Source organism: Triticum aestivum, chromosome 5A (assembly GCF_018294505.1).
Source record: "Triticum aestivum cultivar Chinese Spring chromosome 5A, IWGSC CS RefSeq v2.1, whole genome shotgun sequence".
Taxonomy (NCBI): Eukaryota; Viridiplantae; Streptophyta; class Magnoliopsida; order Poales; family Poaceae; genus Triticum; species Triticum aestivum.
In genome coordinates, this window is record NC_057806.1 from 305,161,186 (window position 1) to 305,185,110 (window position 23,925).

Below are 23,925 nucleotides of genomic sequence, written 5' to 3' on the forward strand. Positions count from 1 at the left end.
TGGTGAGTACCCCCTAGTCCAGGACACCGTCACTCTCCCTCTCTCCTTGCTGGATCAAGGCGCTGGAGACGTCACCGGGTTGTACGTGTGTTGAACGTGGAGGCGCCGTTGTTCGGTGCTTAGATCGGAATCGACCGCGATCTGAATCGCTGCGTGTACGACTCCACCAACCGCGTTCTTGCAACGCTTCCTCTTAGTGATCTACAAGGGTATATAGATGCACTCCCCTTCCCCTCATTGCTAGATTACTCCATAGATTGATCTTGGTGATGCGTAGAAAATTTTAAATTTCTGCTACGATCCCCAACAGTGGCATCATGAGCTAGGTCTATGCGTAGATTCTTTGCATGAGTAGAACACAAATTAGTTGTGGGCGATGATTTATTCAATTTGCTTGCCGTTACTAGTCTTATTTTGATCCGGCGGCATTGTGGGATGAAGCGGCCCGGACCGACCTTACACGTACACTTACGTGAGAATGGTTCCATCGACTGACATGCACTTGATGCATAAGGTGGCTGGCGGGTGTCTGTCTCTCCCACTTTAGTCGGATCAGATTCGTTGAAAAGGGTCCTTATGAAGGGTAAATAGCAATTGTCATATCACTGTTGTGGTTTTGCGTAGGTAAGAAACGTTCTTGCTAGAAACCCATAGCAGCCACGTAAAACATGCAACAACAATTAGAGGACGTCTAACTTGTTTTTGCAGGGTTTGCTTTGTGATGTGATATGGCCAAAAGGATGTGATGAATGATATATGTGATGTATGAGATTGATCATGTTCTTGTAATAGGAATCACGACTTGCATGTCAATGAGTATGACAACCGGCAGGAGCCGTAGGAGTTGTCTTAATTTATTTATGACCTGTGTGTCAACATAAACGTCATGTAATTACTTTACTTTATTGCTAACCGTTAGCCATAGTAGTAGAAGTAATAGTTGATGAGGCAACTTCATGAAGACACAATGATGGAGATCATGGTGTCATGCCGGTGATGAAGGTGATCATGCCGCGCCTCGAAGATAGAGATCAAAGGCGCAAGATGATATTGGCCATATCATGTCACTTTATGATTTGCATGTGATGTTTGTCATGTTTTTACATCTTATTTTCTTAGAACGACGGTAGCTTAAACAAGATGATCCCTCGCAATAATTTCAAGAAAGTGTTCCTCCTAACTGTGCACCGTTGCGAAGGATCATTGTTTCGAAGCACCATGTGATGATCGGGTGTGATAGATTCTAACATTCGAATACAACGGGTGTAAGCCAGATTTACACACGCAATACACTTAGGTTGACTTGACGAGCCTAGCATGTACAGACATGGCCTCGAAACACGGAAGACCGAAAGGTCGAACATGAGTCGTATAGAAGATACGATCAACATGAAGATGTTCACCTATGATGACTAGTCCGTCTCACGTGATGATCGGACACGGCCTAGTTGATTCGGATCATGTATCACTTAGATGACTAGAGGGATGTCTATCTAAGTGGGAGTTCATTGAATAATTTGATTAGATGAACTTAATTATCATGAACATAGTCAAAAGGTCTTTGCAAATTATGTCGTAGCTCACGCTTTGGTTCTACTGTTTTAGATATGTTCCTAGAGAAAATTTAGTTGAGAGTTGACAGTAGCAATTATGCGGACTGGGTCCGTGAACTGAGGATTGTCCTCATTGCTGCACAGAAGGGCTATGTCCTTAATGCACCGCTCAGTGTGTTGAACCTCGAGCATCGTCTGTAGATGTTGGGAAACATCTGACATACACGTTTTGATGACTACGTGATAGTTCAGTGCGTAATGCTAATGGTTTAGAATTGTGGCACCAAAGACGTTTTTTGAAACGTCGCAGAACATATGAGATGTTCCAAAGCCTGAAATTGGAATTTCAAACTAGTGCCCACGTCAAGAGGTATGAGACCTCTGACAAGTTTCTTAAGCCTGCAAACTAAGGGAGAAAAACTCAATCGTTGAGCATGTGCTCAGATTGTCTGAGTACTGCAATCGCTTGAATCGAGTGGGAGTTAATCTTCCAAATGAGATAGTGATGGTTCTCCATAGTCAGTACCGCCAAGCTATTGGAGCTTCGTGATGAACTATAACATATCAGGGATAGACATGATAATCCTTGAGCAACTCGCGATGTTTGACACCGCGAAAGTAGAAATCAAGTAGGAGCATCAATTGTTGATGGTTAAACCACTAGTTTCAAGAAGGGCAAGGGAAAGAAGGGATACTTCATGAGACGGCAAATCAGTTGCTGCTCTAGTGAAGAAACCCAAGGTTGAACCAAACCCGAGACTAAGTGCTTTTGTAATGAGGGGAACGGTCACTGAAGCAGAACTACCCTAGATACTTGGTAGATGAGAAGGCTGGCAAGGTCGACAAAAGTATTTTGAATATACATTATATTATTGTGTACTTTACTAGTACTCCTAGTAGCACCAGGGTAATAAATACCGGTTCGGTTGCTAAGTGTTAGTAACTCGAAATAAAAGGCTAAAGAGACTAGCTAAAGGTGAGATGACGATATGTTGGAAGTGTTTCCAAGGTTGATGTGATCAAACATCGCACGCTCCCTCTACCATCGAGATTGGTGTTAAACCTAAATAATTGTTATTTGGTGTTTGCGTTGAGCATAGACATGATTGGATTATGTTTATCGCCATACGGTTATTCATTTAAGGAGAATAATGGTTATTCTGTTTACTTGAATAATACCTTCAATGGTCTTGCACCAAAAATAAATGGTTTATTGAATCTCGATCATAGTGATACACATGTTCATGCCAAAAGATATAAGATAGTAATGATAGTACCACATACTTGTGGCACTGCCATTTGAGTCATGATGGTATAAAACGCATGAAGAAGCTCCATGTTGATGGATCTTTGGACTCACTCGTTTTTGAAAAGATTGAGACATGCGAACCATGTCTATTGGTAGATATGCATGAAGAAACTCCATGCAGATGGATCGTTTGGACTCACTTGATTTTGAATCACTTGAGACATGCAAATCATACCACATGGGCAAGATGACTGAAAAGCCTCGTTTTCAGTAAGATGGAACAAGAAAGCAACTTGTTGGAAGTAATACATTTTGATGTGTGCAGTCCAATGAGTACTGAGGCACGCAGTGGATATCATTATGTTCTTACTTCACAGATGATTTGAGTAGATGCTAAGTATATTTACTTGATGAAACACAAGTCTGAATTATTGAAAGGTTCAAGTAATTTCAGAGTGAAGTTGAAGATCGTCGTGACAAGATGATGAAATGTCTATGATATGATCATAGAGATGAATATCCGAGTTATGAGTTTGGCACATAATTAAGACATTGTGGAAATTGTTTCACAACTAATACCGCCTGGAACACCATAGTGTGATAGTGTGTTCGAACATCATAACTGCACCCTATTGGATATGGTGCATACCATGATGTCTCTTATCAAATTACTACCATCATTTATGGGTTAGGCATTAGAGACAACCACATTCACTTTAAATAGGGCATCACACAATTTCGTTGAGACGACACCATATGAACTATGGTTTAGAAAAACCTAAGATGTCGTTTCTTAAAAGTTTGGGGCCGCGATGCTTATGTGAAAAAAGTTTCAGGCTGATAAGCTCGAACCCAAAGCGGATAAATGCATCTTCATAGAATACCCAAAATAGTTGGGTATACCTCCTATTTCAAATCCGGAAGCAAAAGTGATTGTTTCTAGAAACAGGTCCTTTCTCGAGGAAAAGTTTCTCTCGAAGGAACTGAGTGGGAGGATGATGGAGACTTGATGAGGTTATTGAACCATAACTTCAACTAGTATGTAGCAGGGCACAGGAAGTTGTTCTTGTGGCACCTACACCAATTGAAGTGGAAGCTTATGATAGTGATCATGAAACTTCGGATCAAGTCACTGCCAAACCTCATAGGTCGACAAGGATGCGTACTATTTCAGAGTGGTACGTAATCCTGTCTTGGAAGTCATGTTGCTAGACAATAGTGAACCTACGAGCTATGGAGAAGCAATGGTGGGCCCGGACTCCGAAAATTGGCTCGAGGCCATAAAATCCGAGAGAGGATCCATGTATGGAAACAAAGTGTAGACTTTGAAAGAACTACTTGATGGTCGTAAGGCTATTGGGTACATATGGATTTTAAAAGGAAGACGGACAATGATGGTAAGTGTCACCATTAAGAAAGCTCGACTTGTCGTTAAGATGTTTTCCGACAAGTTCAAGGAGTTGACTACGATGAGACTTTCTCACTTGTAGCGATGCTAAGAGTCTGTTGGATTTATGTTAGTAGTTACTACATTATTTATGAAATCTTGCAGATAGGATGTCAAAACATTGTTTCCTCGATGTTTTTCTTGAGGAAAAGTTGTATGTGATGCAATTAGAAGGTTTTGTCAATCCTGAAAGATGCTAACAAGTATGCAAAGCTCCAGCAATCCTTCTAAGGACTGGAGTAAGCATCTCGGAATTGGAATATACGCTTTGATGAGATGATCAAAGATTTTGGGTTTATACAAAGTTTATGAGAAACTTGTATTTCCAAAGAAGTGAGTGGGAGCACTATATAATTTCTGATGAGTATATGTTGTTGATCAAAAATGATGTAGAGTTTCTGGAAAGCACATAGGGTTATTCGAAAAGTGTTTTTCAATGGAAAACCTAGATTAAGCTACTTAAACATTGAGCATCAAGATCTATAAGGATAGATCAAAATCGCTTGATAGTACTTTCAAACGAACACATACCATGACAAAATTTTGAAGGAGTTCAAAAATAGATCGGCAAAGAAGGAGTTCTTGGCTGTGTTATAAGGTATGAGTATTGAGTAAAACTCAAGACCTGACCACGGCAGAATAGAGAGAAAGGACGAAGGTCATCCCCTGTGCTTTAGAAGTAGGCTCTAAAGTATGCTATGTTGTGTACCGCACCTGAAGTGTGCCAAGCCATGAGTCAGTCAAGGGGTACAAGTGTGATCTAGGAATGGATCACAGGACAACGGTCAAGGTTATCCTTAGTAACTGGTGGACTAAGGAATTTTCTCGATTATGGAGGTGGTAAAAGAGTTCATCGTAAAGAGTTACGCCGATGCAATCTTTGACACTAATCTGGATGATTCTGAGTAGTAAACCGGATTCGTATAGTAGAACAGTTATTTGGAATAGCTCCAAATAGAGCGTGGTAGCTGCATCTACAAGATGACATAGAGATTTCTAAAGCACAAGCGGATCTGAAAGGTTCAGACCCGTTGACTATAACATCTCTCACAAGCATAACATGATCAAACCCAGAACTCATTGAGTGTTAATCACATGGTAACGTGAACTAGATTATTGACTCTAGTAAACTCTTTGGGTGTTAGTCACATGGGGATGTGATCTTGAGTGTTAATCACATAGCGATGTGAACTGGATTATTGACTCTAGTGCAAGTGGGAGACTGTTGGAAATATGCCCTAGAGGCAATAATAAATTAGTATTATATTTCCTTGTTCATGATAATCGTTTATTATCCATGCTAGAATTGCATTGATAGGAAACTCAGATGCATGTGTGGATACATAGACAACACCATGTCCCTAATAAGCCTCTAGTTGACTAGCTCGTTGATCAATAGATGGTCATGGTTTCCTGACCATGGACATTGGATGTCATTGATAATGGGATCACATCATTAGGAGAATGATGTGATGGACAAGACCCAATCCTAATCCTAGCACAAGATCGTGTAGTTCGTATGCTAAAGCTTTTCTAATGTCAAGTATCATTTCCTTACACCATGAGATTGTGCAACTCCCGGACACCGTAGGAATGCTTTGGGTGTACCAAACGCCACAACGTAACTGGGTGGCTATAAAGGTGGGTTGGCACGAATCGAGACTGGGATTTGTCACTCCGTGTAACAGAGAGGTATCTCTAGGCCCACTCGGTAGGACATCATCATAATGTGCACAATGTGACCAAGGAGTTGATCACGGGATGATGTGTTATGGAACAAATAAAGAAACTTGCCGGTAACGAGATTGAACAAGGTATCAGGATACCGACGATCGAATCTCGGGCAAGTACTATACCGGTAGACAAAGGGAATTGTATACGGGATTGACTGAATCCTTGACATCGTGGTTCATCCGATGAGATCATCGTGGAGCATGTGGGAGCCAACATGGGTATCCAGATCCCATTGTTGGTTATGACCGGAGAGTTGTCTCGGCCATGTCTGCATGACTCCCGAGCCCGTAGGGTCTACACACTTAAGGTTCGATGACGCTAGGGTTATAGGGAAAGTATGTACGCGGTTACTGAATGTTGTTCGGAGTCCCGGATGAGATCCCGGACATCACGAGGAGTTCCGGAATGGTCTGGAGGTAAAGATTCATATATGGGAAGTCCCATTTTGGTCACCGGAAAAGTTTCGGGTGCTATCGGTAACATACCGGGACCACCGGGAGGGTCCCGGGGGTCCACCAGGTGGGGCCACCAGCCCCAGAAGGCTGTGTGGGCCAAGTGTGGGAGGGGACCAGCCCCAGGTGGGCTGGTGCACCCCCCCACCAAGGCCCAAGGCGCGTGGAGAGTCAGAGGGGGCAAACCCTAGATCCAGATGGGCCTTAAGGCCCACCCTAGGGCGCCCCCCTCTCTCCCCCCTTGATCGCACCCTAGATGGGTTTTGGGAGCTGCAGCCCCTCCCCTTCCCCTATATATACATGAGGTATTGGGGGCTGCCCAACATATGATATGATCTCCCTCTTGGCGCAGCCCTACCTCTCCCCCTCCTTGTCTCTCGTAGTGCTTGGCGAAGCCCTGCTGGAGTCCCGCACTCCTCCACCATCACCACGCCATCGTGCTGCTGCTGGACGGAGTCTTCCCCAACCTCTCCCTCTCTCCTTGCTGGATCAAGGCGCTGGAGACGTCACCGGGCTGTACGTGTGTTGAAAGCAGAGGCGCCATTGTTCGGCGCTTAGATCGGAATCGACCGCGATCTGAATCGTTGCGTGTACAACTCCACCAACCGCGTTCTTTCAACGCTTCCGCTTAGCGATCTACAAGGGTATGTAGATGCACTCCCCTTCCCCTCGTTGCTAGATTACTCCGTAGATTAATCTTGGTGATGCGTAGAAAATTTTAAATTTCTGCTACGATCCCCAACAGGGGGCGCGCCTGCCCCCCCAGGCGCGCCCTCCACCCTCGTGGGCCCCCTGTTGCTCCACCAACGTACTTCTTCCTCCTATATATATCCACGTACCCCCAAACAATCAGAACAGGAGCCAAAACCCTAATTCCACCGCCGTAACTTTCTGTATCCACAAGATCCCATCTTGGGGCCTGTTCCGGAGCTCCGCCGGAGGGGGCATCGATCACGGAGGGCTTCTACATCAACACCATAGCCTCTCCGATGAAGTGTGAGTAGTTTACTTTAGACCTACGGGTCCATAGTAGTAGCTAGATGGCTTCTTCTCTCTTTTTGGATCTCAATACAATGTTCTCCCCCTCTCTTGTGGAGATTAATTCGATGTAATCTTCTTTTTGTGGTGTGTTTGTTGAGATCGATGAATTGTGGGTTTATGATCAAGTCTATCTATGAATAATATTTGAATCTTCTCTGAATTCTTTTATGTATGATTGGTTATCTTTGCAAGTCTCTTCGAATTATCAGTTTGGTTTGGCCTACTAGATTGATCTTTTTTGCAATGGGAGAAGTGCTTAGCTTTGGGTTCAATCTTGCGGTGTCCTTTCCCGGTGACAGTAAGGGCAACAAGGCATGTATTGTATTGTTGCCATCGAGGATAACAAGATGGGGTTTTCTTCATATTGCACGAGTCTATCCCTCTACATCATGTCATCTTGCTTAAGGCGTTACTCTATTTTTAACTTATTACTCTAGATGCATGCTGGATAGCGGTCGATGAGTGGAGTAATAGTAGTAGATGCAGGCAGGAGTCGGTCTACTTGTCTCAGACGTGATGCCTATATACATGATCATACCTAGATATTCTCATAACTATGCTCAATTCTGTCAATTGCTCAACAGTAATTTTTTCACCCACCGTAGAATACTTATGCTCTCGAGAGAAGCCACTAGTGAAACCTATGGCCCCCGGGTCTATCTTTATCATATTAATCTCCTACTAGTTAGTTATTTACTTTGCTATTTACTTTGCTATTTACTTTGCCTTTATTTTACTTTGCATCTTTATCATAAAAATACCAAAAATATTATCTTATCATATCTATCAGATCTCACTCTCGGAAGTGGCCCTATAGGGATTGACAACCCCTATTTGCGTTGGTTGCGAGGATTTATTTGTTTTGTGCAGGTATGAGGGACTCGCGCGTAGCCTTCTACTGGATTGATACCTTGGTTCTCAAAAACTAAGGGAAATACTTACGCTACTTTGCTGCATCATCCCTTCCTCTTCGGGGAAAACCAACGCAGTGCTAAAAGAGGTAGCAAGAAGGATTTCTGGCGCCGTTGCCGGGGAGGTCTATGCAAAAGTCAACATACCAAGTACCCATCACATACCCTTATCTCCCTCATTACATTATTTGCTATTTGCCTCTCGTTTTCCTCTCCCCCACTTCACCCTTGCCGTTTTATTCGCCCTTCTTCTGTTCGTCTTTTTGTTTGCTTTTATGTCTTACTTGGCTCGTTTGCTCATTTGGTTGGAATAGTTGTTTATTTATTACTAAACAGAGAACCTAAGATCTATGGATCCTCATCCGCTTGCTAATCTTTTTAAGAGATCCAATTATGATGAACCAATTGCTAGTGAGTTTTGTGCACTAGATTATCTTTATAAGGTTTTGCTTGAAATTCGTGAATCTGAAAAGTGTGATGAATTACTTTATGAAGCGATTCACGATAGGTCTTTGAATAGAAAGCATGATTGTAATGATGATAGTATAAATTCTGTTAATGACAATTGTGCTTATAATATGCAAAACCCTAAGCTTGGGGATGCTAGTTTCGCTATGTCCTCTACTTGTTGCAATGATCATGATTGGGGTGATTCTTCTTTTGATCTTGAAAATTTATTTACTCTCCATGATGATTATGAGATTGATAATAGTGTTTGAAATAATACTGAAAGTGGGTTTGGAAGAGTGTCAAATTTAGATCCCACATATTTGGATAATGTTCAATCATATGAATTTTTTGATAAAAGTGAGTTTGGAGAGATCATGACTTTAGTTAATGTTAATCCCACTATTTTGGAAGAGTGTCAACTTTGCATGCATGTGGATCGTGTTGAAAATATTTTATGTGATAGCTATTTTGTTGAATTTTCTTATGATCCCACATGCAATTATTATGAGAGAGTAAAATATGGTTGTAGAAATTTTCATGTTACTAAATTACCTCTCGTTATGCTGAGATTGCTATTGTTTCTTTCCGCTTCCTTGCATATGCTAGTCTTTGCTTGCCTTGGTAATTTGTTTGCCTATAAGATGCCTATGCATAGGAAGTATGTTAGACTTAGATGTGTTTGTCACATGTTTTACGATGCTCTCTTTTGCTTCAATTCTTGTCTTTCATGTGAGCATCATTAAAATTATCAATGCCTAGCTAAAAGGGTTTTAAAGAAAAGCGCTTGTTGGGAGGCAACCCAATACTTTTACTTGATGTTATTCAATAAATAAATTATTTAGCCTCTTTTTTGGTTTTTTTGTGTTTAATTAATGTTTGTGCCAAGTAGAACCGTTGGGAAGACTTGGGGAAAGTCTTGTTGAACTTGCTGTAAAAAAAGAAACTTTAGCACTCACGAGAACTGCTGTCATTTTTATTTGGAAAGTGCTATTTAGTTAATTATTTTTGAAGATGATTAATAGATAAATTCCTCACGTCCAGCAATTTATTTTAGAATTTTCGGGTTTCCAGATTTTGCGCTAGCTACAGATTACTACAGACTGTTCTGTTTTTGACAGATTCTGTTTTGCGTGTGTTGTTTGCTTATTTTGATGAATCTATGGCTAGTAAAATAGTTTATAAACCATAGAGAAGTTGGAATACAGTAGGTATAACACCCATATAAATAAAGAATTAGTTCATTAGATTACCTTGAAGTGGTCTTTTGTTTTCTTTCGCTAACGGAGCTCACGAGATTTTCTACTTTAAGTTTTGTGTTGTGAAGTTTTCAAGTTTTGGGTAAAGATTTGATGGATTATGGAACAAGGAGTGGCAAGAGCCTAAGCTTGGGTATGCCCATGGCACCCGCAAGATAATCTAAGGACACCTAAAAGCCAAAGCTTGGGGATGCCTCGGAAGGCATCCCCTCTTTCGTCTACTTCTATCGGTAACTTTACTTGGAGCTATATTTTTATTCGCCACATGATATGTGTTTTGCTTGGAGCGTCTTGTATGATTTGAGTCTTTGCTTGTTAGTTTACCACAATCATCCTTGCTGTACACACCTTTTGAGAGAGCCATACATGATTTGGAATTTGTTAGAATACTCTATGTGCTTCGCTTATATCTTTTGAGTTATATAATTTTGCTCTAGTGCTTCACTTATATCTTTTAGAGCACGGTGGTGGATTTGTTTTATAGAAACTATTGATCTCTCATGCTTCACTTAGATTATTTTGAGAGTATTAATAGCATGGTGCACAAGAGAACACCCCGCAAGCGGTAGTGGAGACGGTAGTACAGGCTATAGTACCATCGAAGCGGTACTACCGTAGTACTACCGCCCTACTACCGTGAGTGACAAGTAGACAACCGAAAGTTGCACGCTCGGGGAAGCCCTAAGCGGTAGTACCATGGAAGTACCAGCGGTACTACCATAGGCACAGGCGGTACTACCGCTAGCAAGATGCTAAAAACACCACAGAAAACATAGGAAAGGCTCCGGTGATGGGAAGGAGGCAGTGGGTGCATATGGGGCTGTGTACGTGTTGATTCCACCCATACCTTTATGAAGTGGACCCCCTCTTAATAGTACGGCTTTCCTACGACTCAAATCCACCGAAAAGAAACATAGAAAAAACGCCGTCTTCGAAAGGCTCCGAGGGGTGTCGAATCATCTAGTGCCTAGCCATGAGATATCTGAAATGCTCAATGCACATGATTAGTCCGCAAATGCATTGTCATCAATCACCAAAACCACTTAGGGAGAAATATGCCCTTATAGTCTCCCCCTTTTTGGTGGATTGATGACAATACGAGATTTGCACAACGAGATATATAAAGAGCATAAGCAAACCCAAGAATCTATAAAATATAGATAGGCTCCCCCTAGATGTGTGCATTCAATAGATGTGCTTTGGACTGCACCACACACATACTAGGATCAACACTCCCCCTATATTTTATAGATCGGGCAATCCTTGCAATGATATAAGGGACATTTAAGCAAGGAAACTAATAAGACAAAAGATCATACATTCACCCACATAGATACATAATAAGATTAACCATGGTAGCCTATGTCTGACACGATATGATAGAGTCTCGCAACAAACCAAAGCAAATGAAGGAAAATAGTTCTCAAGCAGAAACACAGAAGCAACAAGAACCAAGCTTGTGACTCAACAACACGCTGCAGAAAGACAAATCCCTGGTCCTAAACCTCTCCCCCTTTGGCATCGAGACACCAAAAAGGGGCAAAGAGTGACCTAACACAACTCCAGATGGCACTAGTCTCCTCCCATGGACTCGTCAGACTCCTCCTCAGAATCAGACCAATCAACACACTCCTCCTCAGACCCATCGGACTCCTCCTCGATCTCCTGATCCTGAGCTGGAGCAGAAGTGGCAACATTGGACTCATCCGACTCCGTCCAGTGAGAGTACGAATAGATCCACTTGTCCTCTGGAGTGATATGGTCCTCAAAGCCATCCTGAACAGGGATCTTAAGCTTCCTCATGATCGCCTTCCTCTCCTGACAAGCCTTCTTGGCATCCACATGTGCCAAGTACATCTTGTGCTGAACATCGGTCTAAAGGCAAAATAGCCTCTTCACCTTATGCTTGAGCTTGGCCGCCCAACCCGACTGGCCAGAAGAATGCTCTGTGCCAGGAGTAGGACCACCATCATCACCCTGATCATCTCCAGAAGCAGAAGATACAACCGCCTCAGGACGAGTAGTAGAGGCCCAAAGCTCCTTCTGACGCAAGTTGAGAACGTCATGAGGAGTCAAGGGTCCGGTCTTAAGAGGCACACCAGGGAAAGTGGAGCTCCAGGTAGTCTGAATCAGCTTGAATATGAAAGGAGCATAAATTGGGCAGTGATCTCCATAGGTAGCACTCACGAGATCCTTCCACATGACGTGAGAGACATCCAAGACGGCATCCATGCCCTTCTCAGAGTGGCACAACAGGAGCATATCCACAAGATGGCCATGCACCATGTCCAAGTTGCCAATGCAAGGAAAGAGAGTGTGCCGGAAGATGCGATGCATAATGTCAAAGAATGGCTTGAGATCCTTCTTGACTCCCTTTCTTAGTCTTGGTGATAATCATATGAGGCTTCAGCTCATCCTTGTGAGTAGGCCCCCCTCGTGGTGGGGATGAAGGCCAAGAGGCTTCCTCAGCCCCTCGTCAGGATATCCAAGAAGTGCCATAAACGCACCCCAAGTGGTGCGCAACTGCCTGCCATTGGTCATCTAGATCAATGTGCACTCTGAGTTGGTGCCATACCAGATGGTTGCAAAGAACTGAGCAACCAACTCTGCATCAAAGTCATAGTTGAAGGTCATGAGGGGCACGATGTTGAGTTGTTCACAGAGGGCACGAGCTTCTCCAAAGTAGGCCTGGTACTTCTCCATATGTTCCATGTTGATTGACATGGTCTTGAAAAACAGATTCTTCCTTCCCTTGATCCGATCAAAGTACACAAGTGATTGGTCCTTATTCCGGAATGGTGAGCAAACCAGAGAAGGATCCTGAGGAATGAGGTAGGGGTTTTGCTCACGATATTGCCAATACTCATTCTGCTTTAACTCAGCAGCCATCTTGATCGGTGCCTTCTTCTTGTGAGCAGCGGTTGACTTGAAATTTGACTTGCCCTTGTTCCTGGCAGACTAACGATGGTGAAAGGATCGATATGGTTGACTAGAGGGGGGTGAATAGGCAACTAACAATTTTTAACTTTTCTTTACCAAATTAAACTTTGCATCAAAGTAGGTTGTCTAGATGTGCAACTAGGTGAGCAACCTATATGATGCTATAACAACAAACAAACAAGCAAGCGAGAGAAGTAACACTAAAGAGCTTGCACAAGTAAAGGAAAGAAATAACCAAGAGTGGATCCAGTGAAGACGGGGATGTGTTACCGAAGTTCCTTCCTTTTGAGGGGAAGTACATCTCCGTTAGAGCGGTGTGGAGGCACAATGCTCCCCAAGAAACCACTAGGGCCACCATATTATCCTCATGCCCTCACACAATGCGAGATGTCGTGATTCCACTATTGGTGCCCTTGAAGGCAGCGACTGGACCTTTACAAACAAGGTTGGGGCAATCTCCACAACTTAATCGGAGGCTCCCAACAATACCACGAAGCTTCACCACAATGGACTATGGCTCCGTGGTGACCTCAACCGTCTAGGGTGCTCAAACACCCAAGAGTAACAAGATCCGCTAAGGATAGGTGGGGGAATCGAAAATCTCTTGGTGGAAGTGTAGATCGGGGCCTTCTCAACCACTACCGAGCAAATCAACAAGTTTGATTGGCTAGAGAGATAGATCGGGCAAAAATGGAGCTTGGAGCATTAATGGAGCTTAAGAGGGAAGAGGTGGGTCAACGGGGAAGATGGGGACCCCCTTTTATAGTGGGGGCAACAATCCAACCGTTGCCCCACTAAACAGCCCCGCAGAGGGCGGTAGTACCGCTTGGGGGGGGCAGTACTACCGCTGAGCCAGCGGTACTACCGTTCCAACTAGCGGTACTGCCGTGCAGAGGAGAGAAGCAGGGACCTGGACCCAGAGCGGTACTACCGCGGTGGTAAGGGCGGTACTACCGTTGAGAAGTGGTACTGCCGCAACTAGTGCCGCAAAACCCGACACGAAAAAAGAGCCCTCGAGTCGAGGCGGTAGGGGCCAGGCAGGCCAGCGGTAGTACAGCTGTGGAGTCATCGGCGGTACTACCACTGCGGAGCGGTACTGCCGCTTGTGACCCCTCAGCGGTACTACCGCTGGGTAGCACGGTACTACCGCTGGGACCCAGACAAGACACATAAGAGAGAAAAGATCTCTCCATTGAAGCGGAAGTCGAGGCGGTAGGAGCCAGGCAGGCCAGCGGTAGTGCATCTGCGGAGTCACCGGCGGTACTACTGCTGCGAAGTGGTACTGCCGCTTGTGACCACTCAGCGGTACTACCGCTGGGTAGGACGGTACTACCGCTGGGACCCAGACAAGACACACAAGAGAGAAAAGATCTCTCCATGAAGCGAAAGAGCTCTGAGGGTGAGAAGCGGAAGTGTACGTTTTGATTCCACCCAAGCAATACCACAGCGGACCCCCTCTTGATAGTACGGTGCCCTCTACGCAACTAGATCACCGAAAGAGAAACGAAAGATCTACACCGTCTTGAATGACACTCCGAGGGGAAGAAATCGTCTCGTGCCAAGGATGAATCTCTGAAACGCTCAAAGTACACGATTAGTCCGCAAACATGTTGTCATCAATCACCAAAACCACATCGAGAGAGAGATGCCTCAACAATGTCCCCCTTTTGGTGGATTGATGACAGCTGGGGATTTGCACAAGGAAAAGGTATAAAAGTAAGAATACTTAGAACTACAAAATATAGACGGGATCCCCCTGAATGTGTGCACCTAGTTAGCGGAGCCTTTGGAATGCAAGACACACACATCTGGATCAACACTCCCCCTATATTTTATAGTCCAACAATTCTAAGCACATGATATAAGAGAGAAGGGTAAAACACATGATAAGCATGCAACTCATAAGATACTACAGTACGGAATAGACAGAAGTAATAAGGTAGCGATAGGGAGCATATGTCTCACACCATATGACTAGAACTTAGGTCTCACTGGCACCAAACCAACCAAGCAAAGACAAACACACGAGAAAACACAAGACACAAAGACACACTCGCAACACAGCAACAACCCAAATCCCTAAACTCTCTCCCCCTTTGGCATCGAGACACCAAAAGGGCAAAGAGCGATGCTACGGCTCCAGGTGATGGCAAGCTGAGGATCTCGAACATCACATCTCAGCGTGATCATCTGCATCTCCGTCATTGGTCAGAAACTACTCGGGGTCAAAATCAGTCTAAGGGCAATGCTGGCGAATCCATTCTTCCTCTTCAGTGATCTGTCCCTCAGAACCACTGACAATGGTCGCACCCAGGTGACGCATGAGCTCCTTGTGGTGCACCCTAGCCTACTTCTCAGACACATGAGTCATGTACTGACCATGAGACTCCATGCAGAAAAGCTTCTTCATCTTACGTTTGAGCTTCTTTGCCCAAGAAGGTTCTGCACTAGCGGGCCCAAAGTCCTCCTCATGATCATTAGTTGCAGCCTCACCCTCAGCCTCCATGGCAGCAACAGCAATAGATGGACCCCCGGGTTTAGGCGCTGGGGTGCCCCAATTGTCCTTCTTCCTCAGACGCTTGATCTCATGAGAAACCAAGTCTCCAGTTTCCATCAACACTCTGGGATAGACACGAGCCCAGGCCTTCTCAATGAGCCTCATGATGAATGGACCATATATCGGGCACTTGCGCTCAGAAACGGCAAAGAGAAGTTCAGACCACATAACATGAGAGATATCCATGCTCTCTCCAGTGTTTGCTTCCTTCTCATGCTGGCAGAAAAGAAGCATGTCCACGAGATAGGAGTGGACCTGATCCAGATTCCCGATGCGAGGGAAGAGATTCTCACGGAAGACATGATGAAGAACGTCCAGATACGTAGATAGCTCATAGGTTTCCTTCTTGGTCACTGGGTGAACCTTCACAGTGCAGTAGGGCCAAAGGGCTTGCTTGTGAGTGGATGTAGCATTGCGGTGAGGGCGGAAGCCTATTGGAGTCTCAAGCCCGTTATCTTCCACATCAAGTAACTCCATGAAGGCCTTCCACTTGGCGGAAAGAAACTTGCCATTGGTCATCCAAGTCAGAGTCCTGTCGGCATCAGTTCCAAGATGAACGGTAGCAAAGAATTGGGCCACCAAGTCTACATCAAAATCCTTGTTGAACTGCATGATCCTGAGAATGTTCAGCTGATTACACATCTGAAGGGCTTCGCCAAAGTACTCAGGGTCCTTCTCCATGGCATCAGTGTCGATGGAGCGAACATCAACAAAGAGATTCTTCTTGGCCTTGATCACATCAAAATAGATGGCAAACTGAAAGCGGTTCCAGAATAGGCGGTTGACCAAAGTGGGATCTTGGTCCGCCTCATAGGGGTTGCGGCGATGCTTTTCCCAAAACTCCTTGCCAGTCATCTCAGTCATAGTCTTTCCCTTTGGCTTGTTGGCGGATCTCTTCGACTGTTGAGGTGGTGGAGGAGCACTTGCGGATGCGCCTGCTGGTGGCGGTTGAGTGCTAGAGGAACCACCTGTTGGCTTAGAGGTGCGGTAGCGCTTTGACATCGCACGCCCGGGGTTGACACGGCGAGCTTGATGCTCAGGATGTTCATCACCTGGAACCAAACACAAGAACACGCCAACCAGAAAGAACGAGCATAAGCCAACAAACACAACAAAAGGATCAAGGTATGGCAGGAACATGATGGAACTTGGCAGGCAGTGGTAGTACCGCGCCATGCACGCGGCAGTACCGCCCAAGCAGTAGTACCGCTCCAAAGAGAGCGGTAGTACCGCTCGAGGCGGGGAAACAGCAGTTCCCTACTATCGTGGTCAGATCCGGCACTACCGGCCTGCCAAATGCAAAAATATTCCTACCAAACTCTAATCAAGATAGTCTAGTTGCCTTCTCCAACCTACTCAAGCCTAGATTTAGCCAAAAATCTAGAGATGCAACCACCATTGCCCCTAAGACGCAAGATCTGAAAACGAGACAAATGGAGAGAAGGAATGGGGGCAATACCGGCATCCATGGCAAGAGAACGAGGTGGGGATCGACTCCACCGAAGGAAATGGAGAGGGACGCCCCGGAGACGAAGATCCGCCGGAGCCCTCCCGCGGCGATGCGAGGCTGGAGAGAGGAAGAGGAACAAGGGGGCGAAGCAAATGGGTATGGGGGAGAAGAAACCTCCCCCTGCCCCGATATAACCCCCTGGTCCCGTCCCTCAGCAGTAGTACCACGCTGGGGGAGGTAGTACCTCTTATAAGCGGTAGTACCGCACACCACCAACGGTAGTACCGCCCAGCATGCCACGGCAACTAAACAACACGGCTTAGCTCGAAAGAAAAACAAAAAGGCAAGAAGAAGAGAGAGCACACCAGCAAAAGGCCAAGGCACACCTCTTAAAGAGAGGGCGGTGGCCGAGGCCACCTATGTTTGAGTCAAGAGGGATGGCGCCGCGAAGATTTTAACCTTGGGCCCATGACCAAAACTCGTCTTTGAAACACAAGTACCATCAACAATGGCTAATGTGAAAGACTTGATCAATTTATGCATAATGGGGGGAGGGAGAGTTCATTGAGAGAACAACACTCCCCCTATGTCCATGCCTACATCTAAACTAGACAACAAATTGAGCGTGGTGGGGTGTGCAAGGGTTCAAGTCACATTGCTCGAATCAATGATATTTAGCTCATGCCTTAACTCGCGAAATCTTGCTTCATCCAAGGGCTTCGTGAAAATATCTGCAAGGTTATCATGAGTGTTGACATAGTTGAGCTCGATCTCTCCTCGCCTAATGTGATCCCGGATGAAGTGTTACCGAATCTCAATATGCTTCGTCTTGAAGTGTTGCACCGGGTTGAGAGAGATCTTGATGGCACTTTCATTGTCACACCAAAGAGGCACTTTGTCACAAATGACACCGTAATCCTTTAAAGTTTGCCTCATCCATAGGAGTTGTGCACAACAACTACCGGCCGCTACATACTCCGCTTCGGTGGACGAGAGAGACACACAACTTTGCTTTTTGGAAGACCAACTTACCAAAGAGCAACCAAGGAATTGGCACCCTCCGGAAGTGGACTTCCTATCCACTTTGTCTCCCGCCCAATCGGAATCCGAATACCCTACAAGCTTGAAGTTTGATCCTCTTGGGTACCATAAGCCAAAGTTTGGGGTATGAGCCAAATATCGAAAGATTCGTTTGACCGCCACATAGTGACTTTCCTTAGGTGCGGCTTGAAACCATGCACAAATTCCCACACTCAACATGATATCCAGTCTAGATGCACAAAGGTAAAGCAAGGATCCAATCATGGAGCGATATACCTTTTGATCCACCGCTTTACCATTGGGATCAATGTCAAGTTGGCACTTGGTAGGCATTGGAGTGGAAGCCGGCTTGACATCACTTAGCTTGAATCTCTTGAGCATGTCTTGAGTGTATTTGGCTTGGTTGATGAAGGTTCCTTCTCTTCTTTGCTTCACTTTGAACCCTAGAAAGAACTTCAACTCTCCCATGGAAGACATCTCGAACTTTGAGGTCATGAGAGCGGCAAATTCCTCATTGAAAGCTTTGTTAGGGGAACCAAAGATAATATCATCAACATATAATTGGCACACAAACAACTCCCCTTTGACCTTCTTAGTAAAAAGAGTGGGGTCGATTAGCCCAACTTCAAAACCACGGTCTTGTAAAAACTCGGTAAGGTGGTCATACCACGCACGTGGGGCTTGTTTAAGGCCATAGAGTGCCTTATCGAGTTGATACACATGATCGGGAAAGTAGGGATCCTCGAACCCGGGGGGTTGCTTGACATAAACCAATTCATTAATAGGACCATTAAGAAAAGCACTCTTCACATCCATTTGTTGTAACTTAAAGTTATGATGAGAAGCATATGCAATCAACATGCGAATGGATTCAAGACGAGCAACGGGAGCAAAGGTTTCACCGTAGTCGATACCCTCGACTTGGGAGTAGCCTTGTGCTACCAAACGAGCCTTGTTGCGAATGATAATCCCATGGGCATCTTGCTTGTTCTTAAATATCCACTTGGTTCCAATGACATTGTGGTTCCCCGTCGGTCTTGGCACCAATCTCCACACTTGTTGCGCTCGAAGTTGTTGAGTTCTTCATGCATGGCATTGAGCCAATCCGGATCTTCGAGCGCCTCATATACCTTGTGGGGTTCGACACAAGAGACAAACGCGTGATGTTCACAATAGTTTGCTAATAGTCTACGAGTGCTTACCCCCTTTCTTAAGCTTCCAAGTACATTCGTCATGAGATGATCCTTGGTGGAGAGCTTGGAAGCAACCTTGGTGGCACGACGCTCCAATTCCTCCTCGGGGGTGAGACGAGGAGTGGTCACATGATCATCTTGAGCGTCATCTTGAGCTTGTTCTTATTCTTGAACTTGCTTAGAGGAGAGAACTTGACCTTGGGCATCACTCGGTGTGTCAACGCCGTCTTGAGTATGATCTTGCCCTTGGTCTTGTTCTTGAGGATAAGGGCCTTCACATTGTTCTTTGGAAGCGTGTGGGCCTTGGGTTGGTGATGACTCCATTTGAGTGGAGCATTATCCTTCTCCTTCGGCCACAAGGGGTTCCTCAATGGGTAGGATGAAATCAACACCCATTCTTCTTATGGCTTGAGGAGGAATTTCATCACCTACATCACAAGTGCCACTTTGCTCCACTTGGGAGCCGTTATTCTCATCAAACTCCACGTTACACGTCTCCTCAATAAGTCCCGTGGATTTATTGAGGACACGGTAAGCATGAGAGTTTGTAGCATAACCAACAAATATGCCCTCATAAGCTCTAGCCTCAAATTTAGACAACCGAACACCTTTCTTGAGAATGAAACACTTACACCCGAACACCCGAAAGTACTTGAGGTCGGGCTTGTTACCGGTGAGTATCTCATATGGAGTCTTGTTCAAGCCCTTGCGGAGGTAGAGCCGATTGGATGCATGACATGCGGTGTTGATGGCTTCGGCCCAAAAGTTGTATGGAGACTTGAACTCCGCCATCATGGTCCTTGCCGCATCCATCAACGTCCGATTCTTCCTCTCCGCAACACCGTTTTGTTGAGGGGTGTAAGGTGCGGAATATTGATGCTTGATCCCCTCATCACTAAGAAACTCATCCAAGGTGTAGTTCTTGAACTCGGTGCCGTTGTCACTTCTTATTGTCAAGATCTTTGCATTGTGTTGACGTTGTGCTTCATTTGCAAAGTCAATGACGGTTTGTTGGGTCTCGCTCTTCCTCTTGAAGAAATACACCCAAGTGTATCTTGAGTAGTCATCCACAATCACCAAGCAATACTTCCTACCCCCAAGACTATCGAAGGATGGAGGCCCAAAGAGATCCAAGTGAAGGAGCTCCAAAGGCCTCTTTGAGTAAATGATAGTCGTGGGAGGGTGAGCCTTCTCATGTAGCTTTCCTTCGATACAAGCACTGCAAGCACGATCTTTAGCAAAACTAACATTCGTTAGTCCACGGACATGGTCCCCCTTGAGAAGACTTTGCAAAGATCTCATATTGACATGGGCTAAACGGCGATGCCAAAGCCATCCCACATCAACTTTAGCCATTAGGCATGTCGCGGTCTTAGTGGGTCGCTCCGAAAAGTTAATCACATATAGACCGTTCTCGACATGCCCAACAAAGGCTACTTTAAGAGTCTTGCTCCACAAGAGGGCCACGGTATCGATATCAAAGAAAGTGGCAAAGCCCATGATTGCAAGTTGACGAACGGAAAGTAAATTGTATGCAAGGGACTCAACAAGCATGACCTTCTCGATCGTGAGATCATGAGAAATGACTACCTTGCCAAGTCCCAATACCTTAGAAGATGAGGCGTCACCCCACTCGACATTGGTGGGCATAGATGGAATCTTGTGCACGTCCACCACCAAGTCCTTGCTTCCGGTCATATGATTTGTAGCTCCGCTATCGAGCAACCATGATCCCCCACCGGAAGCAAACACCTACAAGAGATCAATGCTTGGTTTTAGGTACCCATTTTGTAATGGGTCCTTTGATGTTAGTAACAAGGGTCTTTGGAACCCAAATAGACCATTCAATGTACTCATGAGGGGAACCAACAAATTTGGCATAGACATGCCCATCACTAGCCCGACATAACACATAAGAAGGATTAAAGTCGCCGGCTTTGATGGGAGGAGTGGCATTGCCCGTTTTGACACAGCCACCCTTCGCATTGTTCTTCTTCTCCTTGGAAGCACTCTCTCCCTCCTTCACAAAGGTTTGCATGAGAGGAGGAGGTCGTTTGGTCTTGTCATTCTTCTTCTTGTTCTTGGACTCGGGTACGTACCCAATTCCTTCCTTAGCCACAACTCCCTTTTGGTTGGTCAAGAGGTCGTTGAGGTTCTTCTTGCCTTGTATGCAAGACGCAAGACCTTTCTCAAGTTGCACCTTTAGCTTAGCGTTCTCCTCAACAAGATGCACATGCTCACAACACGGGTTAGTAGCATTTGCATTATCAATTAACATCATACGAGGAAAAGTGGCTTTTTCCTTGGTTAGCTTTACTTGAAGTTGATCATGAGACTCTTTGAGGCTAGCATGAGCACCCTTCAAGACCTTGTGAGCCTTGTCAAGTAGATCAAACTCCTCTTTGAGTCTAGCAAGATCAACCTCAAGTTCGGCCTTCTCGGATTTTAGCACACGAGAAACAATGAGAACATGATCAAAATCTTTCTTTAACTTAGCATGATCAACGTTGTGTGACTCCTCAAGAGCCAAACGAAGACCACGCTCTTCCTCAAGAGCATTGGAAAGATCCGAGATCTCATCGGCATAGTCACGACTATGCCCTTCCATCTTAGAGATGGTATCTTCGTGAGCCTCGATCATGTCATTGGCTTCACCAAGTTGTTCCAAGAGAGCAACAAAGTGCTTCTTGGATTTACCCTTAAGTTTGCCCATAAAGGCATCAAACTCATTCACCTCCACATTAGCTCCCTCATGTTCATCAATGCTATCCGTCGAAGAAGGATGATTAATGATGGTAGTTTTGATGTTGGAGGTTACCTTGTTGGTGGCTTTAGCCATGAGGCACTTGGCGTGATGCTCTCATTGGGTGAGTCGAAGAGAGACACCCGTGGAGTCGTCGCAATGGCAACAAAAGCCATGGCAACCGACTCACCATCTTCATCATCGTCATCATCCTCATTGTACTCTTCTTGTACCACCAATGCCTTGGGGGGAGTCTTCTTGGTGAAGTTGCTCTTGTTGGGGAACGACTTGGCCTTGTCCTTTCGGATGAGCTTGCCACCATTGTCTTCCCTCTTCTCATACGGGCACTCCGCAACAAAATGACTCACATTGCCACAATTGTAGCAAGTCCTTACACGTTGCTTGCTCTTCGTGCCACTTGAGTTGTTTTTGTTAAACTTTGGCCTTGAGTTTTTCTTGCTCCAAAATTGCCTTGAAGCAAGTGCCATGTGTTCATGATATGCATACTTTGTATCTTCGGGGTTGCTCTCCTCTTCTTCCTCTTCTTCTTCTTCAACGCAGAGCTTGGCCTTCAATGCAAGGTTGGGCTTCTTTGCCCTTTGAGAATGAAGCACCGCATTGTCGGTGGTCTTGTCCAAACTGTTCATGGCCACAAACTCATCCAACACTTCGCTTGAGGTCAAAGTGTGGAAGTCCGGCCTTTGACGAATGACGGAGGACATGGCCTTGTGGTAGGGCATCATTGCCTTGAGGAATTTGCGCTTGATCCAATTGTCATCCGTGTCCTTGCTCCCGTGATCTCGGAGTGAGACCGCGAGTTTGGTTACTCTCCGATAAAGCTCACGAGGTTCTTCATCTTCTTTCATTGCAAACTCATCGGCCTCATCTTGCACCACTTCATAGTTGGAGCGTTGAATGCTTGCGCTTCCCCGGTAGAGTGAGACAACACAAAGCCATGCGTCTTTGGCCAAGGCGAAGGGCCGAAGATGAGGTAGATCTTCGGGTGGAATTGCATCTTGAATGATGAAGAGAGCATTCTCATTGAATTGATTATCCGCGGCTTCTCGAGGAGTGAAGTTGCTTGGATCATGCAGATAGAAACCTTCTTCAATGATTCTCCAAAGATTAGTGTTCACATGATTTAAATGACGTTTAAAGCGGTAAACCCAAGAATCAAAGTCCTCATTTTTCACAATCTTAGGGGGAGGACCGGCATGATTCAAATGAGTGGAAGGAACCGGTCCACCATAAACAAGTGGTGGTTCCACATGAGCAAAGATGTCGGTGCCATTCTTACCACTATAAGAAGGAGCCTTTTCGCTACTAGCTTCCCCCTTATCGAAGGTAGCATCTGTCACCTTATCGGTGGGATTACCCACTTTCAACGGTGCGGTGGATAGTTTAAGCCCTTCAAGGAATTTAGTAGACATGCTTTCAACCTCGGTCGTCATGGAGGTTTTCAATGTCTCCAAGGCCACATTGAACTCCTCACAAGAGACCGAGGTTCCCCCATCGCCCATGGACGAGATCGGATTCACACCGGAGTGTTCCTCCACACTGTCTACGGTATAAACCATACTCTTCAGATGGTAAAGTCCTTAATAAAGAGATGAGGCTCTGATACCAATTGAAAGGATCGATATGGTTGACTAGAGGGGGGGTGAATAGGCAACTAACAATTTTTAACTTTTCTTTACCAAATTAAACTTTGCATCAAAGTAGGTTGTCTAGATGTGCAACTAGGTGAGCAACCTATATGATGCTATAACAACAAACAAACAAACAAGCAAGCAAGAGAAGTAACACTAAAGAGCTTGCACAAGTAAAGGTAAGAAATAACCAAGAGTGGATCCGGTGAAGATGAGGATGTGTTACCGAAGTTCCTTCCTTTTGAGGGGAAGTACGTCT